We start from the raw sequence: 6,959 nt of genomic DNA on the forward strand, positions 1-6,959 counted from the left end.
CCTCTAAGGTCCTGCCCACATTGAAGTTTCCAAAATCTACTGACTGTGGTTCTTGGGGACAAGTCCAATAGGTGTAGCTGCACCTCGCAGGTCCTGATGATGGCTGTTACCCTCTGAGCCCAGGTCAATAGAGGATCCTGTCCCTTGTACCTCTGACCCTGCCATCCTCAGGACGCACAAGAGCTCCCAGCTGAGCTTCAACTTGGGCCACTGAAGTGGACCTCCCCAATGGCAAGGCTACACTAGCATGTTGTAGTCATTCTCAGGGACCCTCAGACCACTGCTGGATGCTTCTCTGTGTGTGTTTTGTATGTACCAAGACTTGGATACCAGCCTCAGGATAGCTCCCTGGTCTAGATGTGTGTGCCCAGTCTATTTGGACTTGTGGTAATCCCAAGTATGAACAAGTAGGTTTGTTTATTGGGCTTTCTCGGCTGTAATCTGTAAGGGGGTAGATCGATAGATTTTCCTTTGGGGATGCAGCTGGTAGGTTCAAACTGCCAAACTTTAGAGACACCCCCCCACCCCCCAATAGTCGGGACCAAGATTGGATGATGCTGAGAATCTGATTGAGGCATTGACTTCACTCTAAAATGCATCTGGGCTTTGGAGACACTGACCCAGGCGCTTGCACTGCTACATACCCAATACAACTTCAGAAGCTTCTTACATTCAGTCAAGGCCACTGCCCATGAAGAGACTAGAACCTCTGACCAGTGGAGTCTGCCAGCCAGTTCAGGGCTCAGAGATGTTGTACTGGTGTTTATTAGATTCGTTATTTTTAGTGTAACTATAGTAGGGGAATAACACACCTTAAATTATATTGTGAAAAGCAGAGTTATATAAAAGAGAGATATGTAAAGAAACTGACTCATCACCTATCGAGATATAACCTAAGAAGCAGGTTGCACCCGATGGCCACATTAACCATTCTGAATGGGCCACAGCAGATTTGCAAGATACAGTGGGAGGGAGAAAATTGCAGGGAAAAAAAATCATAAAAGGTCAGGTTTACAGGACCACTAGAGCTATTTTGAACTGAACTTTGAATGGAAACTAATCCTGTAGGTCATGTTTCAACAAAATGGCCAATTGACTCACAAACAATTACCATTTGACTCATATAAAATAAATAATATCACCAATGATTATTTGGCTGTGCTAGCTCTTAAAATTCTTTTTCTCCACAAACATTTGGAAGCCCTCTGGGGTGAGTGTGTGTGTGTGTGTGTACATGTACACAGGAGCAAGCCTAAATGTATTACTACTCGGGTTTCAGTTCGCACATACACGGGTTTAGGCCAAAGACAATGGGTTGGCATTAAACATGCCTCAGTCATCAAGGGAAGGCTGCAGACAAGTTCTCGTAGTAACACTGCCTTAGTCTTCATCGCCACAATGTGCCTGCTGCTTCTTTAAGGGCAGAAGAGTGGTCTTAGAAGAAATTCCTATTGCCTAAAGGCCTTATCTAGCCCCTTCAGGCTCCTTTTTGTTTTCAAAACACCATGAATATGTACACGGAACCCTCAACTGTGCTAAGAGTGCTGCTTTGAATGGTGTACTGTAAAATCCAGAATTCTTCAGGGAACACCCCCTTCAGGGGTAGGTCGAGGATGTGTAGAGAAGTCATAGGTACATTTTGATGTTTTTGTTTAATAAAGACTTCTATAAATTTTGTAGCAATATTTTTTTACTTCCTCTCAAAACCCAGTCCTCAGCTTCCCACATGGTTAGGTTCTAAAGCCCTAGCAGTTGTGTGAAATCGACATTCTGGGGAAACGGGGGATGGCTGCATCGTGACACAACTGCCCAAGTGCACTGTTAGGAAATGGCAATATGGCATAACTGCCGCATCTCTGCCAGGTATTGGCTGGTGGGTTCCTATTGACCTTTTAGCTAGCAGCTACGTGGCAAGTGCTTTAGCCCCTGTGGCACTACCACTCCTGGTCATGCAACAGGTTAGAAAATTAATGCACAAAACTCAATAACCTTAGTATAAACAGTACCCAGTTAAGAGCAAAACTAAGGGGCTTCAAAAAGTTTGTGGGAAGTACAATTAATATATACTGGCATTTTTCCAGAAGCGTGTTGAAGCTGTTTTGTATTGGACTAAAGGCCAGTGTTACCTAACCTAACGCCAATACTATGGCACAGTCAAGATTCCCAGCCACGCCACAGGGCAGGGTCTCTGAGGCGGGAACTCCTTATGGGAGTAGAAAGCTTCATCCTTCTCCCTCAGCAGGGCTAGTGGTTTCACAGTGCTGCCCTTGTTTGTGCTTAGCAGCCCAAGGTGTCCCCAACCATGCCACTGGGACCCTTCAAGATAGTTCTATAGCCATAGTGCAACTTGATCCAGATCACAGCATTTCTTGAAATAAAATGAAAAATCAATTTTATATAGAAGCGATAGAATCCCAGGATAAGCCAAGCTAATGCGCTCTCATGACGGCATAAATACACTACCAAACATAATGAAAAACACCTAGACTACAGAATACAAAATAGAGGACTGGGACTTCCTAAGCTATCACACATATGTGCGTCAAAAGATTATATCAAATGAGTGAAAAGAGGACCCAAAGAATGGTAAAAAAAATCATTTGGGAATATATCAGATAAAAGTCTAATTTAAAAAAAACAAAACCATTGAAAACTACAACACCTTAAAAAGAAAAAACCCAATGAAAATTGGCACACGACATAGATCATTTACTATCCAGGTAGCCAACAGTCATGAAGAAATGCTTAAGTTCATTAGTCATAAGAGAAATTCAAATAAAAAAAAACAGGGAGCTACCACCTCACACAGATTCTCTTAGTGAACTTAAAACAAAAACAAAATAATGAGTGCTGGAGAGTACGTGGAAAGGTTGGAATGTCCATACATTGCTGGTGGGATGGCAGAACTGCAGCCACTGTAGGAAGCAATATGGCACTTCCTTAAGCAAACACAAATACAATACCTTATGATTCCACATTGCATACACCCACAGAAACAACAAAACACATGTACTATTTATCAAAGCAATTTCTTAAATTGCACAAAGATGCAAACAATCACACACACACTGGAATATCCTTAAAAAGATCCTTAAAAGCCAATGGCAAGCTTGTCAAACACTTCATCCACATGGACAAAATTGGAGGAGACATTTTGCTCAGCAAAATGAAGATAACTGTTTCAGGACACCATTATAAAGGGAAACATGGTTTTCCCATGAGTAGAACACACCTTGAAGACCATGACAAGGCCAGGGTTGGGGCTGGGGCAGGGAGGAAAGGGACAAGGATGTAAGGAGCAAGTGTGGGTGGGTGGGAAAAGAAAACAGGAGACTCAATCCCATACCTGGGGTCAGGAGATGGGTGCTGACTGGGCTTTGGTCTCTGTGTTGATGAGATCAGCTGTACAACCCCACGCAGTACGTATTTCTTTGCAGATGTTATATGCCACCAAGAAAAGGGGGGGAGGGGATGGAAAAAAATGGTTCACAGTCTTAAAAACTCTCCAGATGCCTTACCCATCAGACCTAAAATCTGGTCTGAGTGGTTATCAAAGGAGAAAAAATAAAATCAAAACTAACTTAAATTATCTTGTGATACATAAGCTAGTTTCAGACAAAAGCAAACAAAAGACCGAAACACAGATCCTAGAATTATAAAGATCATCATTTTAAAAGATAGGGGCAAACTTAAGGGCCTTCATATGAGGCATAAACACATTACAACATGTACTGAAAGGCACCCAAATGAGAAGACAAAAGAGCACTTTAATCTCCTAAAAATACGGCTTGTATGTACATCCAAAAGCTTCATCACCAAATAAGCCAAGAACCACAGTCTGGAAAAATATGTTTGGCAATGATATTTCAGAAAAAGGGCGAATCTCAGACATTTAGAAAACTGTAACACTGCAATAAGAAAAAGACCAGCAATACAATCAACAAACGGGCAGAAGACATGAATAGACAGCTCACCCAGGGTGACATCCAAGGTCAACAAACATTGAAGAACCGCTCCAGCTCACTAGCCGTACAAGCAATGCAAACACAAACAACTATGAGAACCGCCTCACACTCATGGCACCAAGTTACCAACAGCAACGCAGGAAAGACTAAGTGCTTCAGAGGGTGTGGAGAGATGCAGCCCTCACACACTGCTTGCTGGTGGGATCGCAAAACTGTGCCCCCACGGTGGAGAGCCCTGTGTGTTTCTCAGACAAGTGGGAACAGGAATGCAGATGTCCCAGCTATCTCCCCACTCAGTCTGTGCTCTAAAGGAGGAAGAAGCAAAACGTAGACACAGACATAGACACCTATGTTGATCATGGCCCTCTTTACAGAAGCGAAATGATGGAAACCACCAAGGCGCCCATCAGCAGACCAGCCAAAGAAACTCCATTTGGTCAACTGCTAGATGACCTGCCTGCTCCCCCTTCCCTTCTCCAAAATCCCCACTGGTGACTGATTTGAGAATGCATTCCTATGTTCCCGGGATCAGGACATTGCAATTCATCTTGATTATTCCTTAATATTGTTCCTTTTGATTATTCTTTTTGACTACTCTTTATATTGTTCCTTTTGATGTTGTAATCAGGATATCATAATTCATCTTAATAGTCGTATTTTGTTAACCAGGCTGTTATAATCAACCCTGCTATTGCAGTGTGATGGGTTTACCATACCCTGCGATGCTTACTTGCTGTAAAGGAATGTTACCAATAATTTTGCTTTCTGCTTTTGTCGTACCTGCTCACTCTATAGGAAAGCCCCTGATAAATGAGTTTGTTGCCTATATAGGCTGCTTATTATCTTCACCTGGGACTGCAACCTAAAGAATCGCTTCTAGCAGCCATCCAGCAGAGAAGCAACAAGCCTACATGGAAGAAGCACACTAGCCTGTACGATCATGAGCTGTCCATGGAATCAGGTTACAGGCATCAGAAGACCCAAAACAACAATGAAAAAGCATATTGTTAAGAATGAGGAGTGGTGGAGCAGAGACCCCAAACCCATCTGTAGACGGTAGGACATCCCCTCACAAAGGGTCACAGCAAGGGATGAGCCAACAAGGGCACAGTATAGCATTGATGAAGCACACGATGTTCCTCTGGTTCTTTGAGGCTTCTTCACCCATCACTATCATGACTCCAGTCCTGCCTTTCAGTTCTGGCTAGACTGGAGCATGTACACTGGTACAGGTAAGAGCTCAGAACACATGGACTCCAGATCAGATAAACCCCTCAGGAACAGAAATGGGAGTAGTGAAACCAGGAGCACAGGGGAAAGGTGGGTGGAGAAGGGGAGGAAGGGGGAACTGATGGCAATGATCGACGCATAACTGACCCCCACCCCTGGGATGAACAACAGAAGCGTGGGTGAAGAGAGACAGCAGTAGGTGTAAGATATGAAAACAATAATCATTTATAATTTATCAAGGAGTCACAAGGTGGGGAGGGAGTGGAAAAAAAGGAGCTGATACCAAGGGCTCAAATAGAAAGTAAATGTTTAGAAAATTATGATGGGAACAGATGTACAAATATGCTTGATACAATTGATATATGGATTGTTATAAGAGCTGTAAGAGTCCCCAATAAAATTATTTTAAAAAATAAGAAAGCAACTATACTTAACCTGACTCAGAATAAGAGGTGCACAAATGAAAACTACTAAGAGACAGTTTCTCACCTGAAACAACCAAAAAAGAGAAAAAGAAAATATGAACATATAGTTTCAAATATTCAAAACTCAATGAAATGTCAACATAAGTTTTTGTGCTAGACAGGGTTCTCTAGAGAGACAAAACCAGATTGCTAATAATTATACATACATACAGATAGATATATCACAAGAAATAAACAGTTAAATTATAAAGCAGTTATACAGATAAATATATAGCACAAGAAATAAACAATTCAAATGTGTTAGACAGTTGGGAGACACTGGCAGTCCTTCAAGTCTTGAGGGCTGCCAGGTAGTCAGTCCTCTGTAGAGAGATTTAGGCCACCCCGGCACAGGCAGCAAGCAGCAAGGCAGGTCACCAACAGTCAGTCCCCAGCTCAAGAGATGTAAATTCCAATTGTGTGGCAAAGCAGGTCTTGATGGAACCTCAAATTACAGTGACACAGTCCACGAGTTAGGTGTCCCACAGGTAGTGTAGCTTGCAAATAGAGGCAAAGAACAAGCAAAGCAGCTGTACACTGGTCCAATGATCACAGAGCAAGAGACAAGAAAGGCGAGGCTCGCCGAGCCATTTATCTCTCCGCCCTTCCATTAATCCCACATGTGTTTTTTGGCCAGGCTGGCACAATAAACTAACTACCTCAGTTTTTTTCTGAGCGTTTTTTTTTCTATGTATAGAGCGAGTCTATTCTGTTTGTTTGTTTGTTTAAAGAAAGCAAATGGCTCCAGGTAGGGGTGTTACAATGAAATTTATGAAGAGAAGAGGGAGAAGAAGCAAAGACCAACCATTGACTATTTTCAATGTGATTGAGTGAACCCCACTCCTGTTAGGTGCAGTCAGCCACTTCCATCGCAAAGCAACTCTGTGCGACAGGAAAAGCGTGCTGCCCAGTTCTCTGCCCTCCTCACAACTGCTGACCCTCACCTTGACTGAGGCATGATGTCGCCCAGAGACTGTTCTCTCCTAATCACGAGTTCAAAGTCCTTGAGAAGGCTTTCCACCCTCACTTTCAAGAAGCATTCTGGCTGTACTTCTTCCCAAACGGATTGTTGGTTGTTTTTTGTTGAAGGCCATTAAGACTCAGCCTTGAAACGGTTGAGAAGGTATCAACCCAGGTGTCAGAATCTGCTGTTTGTGTCTGCGGTTTGACATTGAGACTAAAAAAAAGAACAAGGACGTATGCAAGTTCTGGGAAAACACAATGTTTCATTTTTATCAAAGACTCCTTGACTTGGCAGAATATAGAGTTGCTGATATATTGTCATAATAGACTAATTGTA

General features: G+C 42.7%; 1 non-coding gene across 1 annotated transcript; it reads left to right on the forward strand.

Moving 5' to 3' along the window:
* Positions 1–3,500: 3,500 nt before the first annotated feature.
* On the forward strand, positions 3,501–3,621 carry LOC115872276. The gene has a single exon (XR_004047778.1). It is a non-coding gene; the product is annotated as a small nucleolar RNA SNORA61 (small nucleolar RNA).
* Positions 3,622–6,959: the final 3,338 nt, after the last annotated feature.

This window comes from Echinops telfairi, unplaced genomic scaffold (genome assembly GCF_000313985.2).
Source record: "Echinops telfairi isolate 266 unplaced genomic scaffold, ASM31398v2 ScPeMD7_7421;HRSCAF=8459, whole genome shotgun sequence".
Lineage (NCBI taxonomy): Eukaryota > Metazoa > Chordata > Mammalia > Afrosoricida > Tenrecidae > Echinops > Echinops telfairi.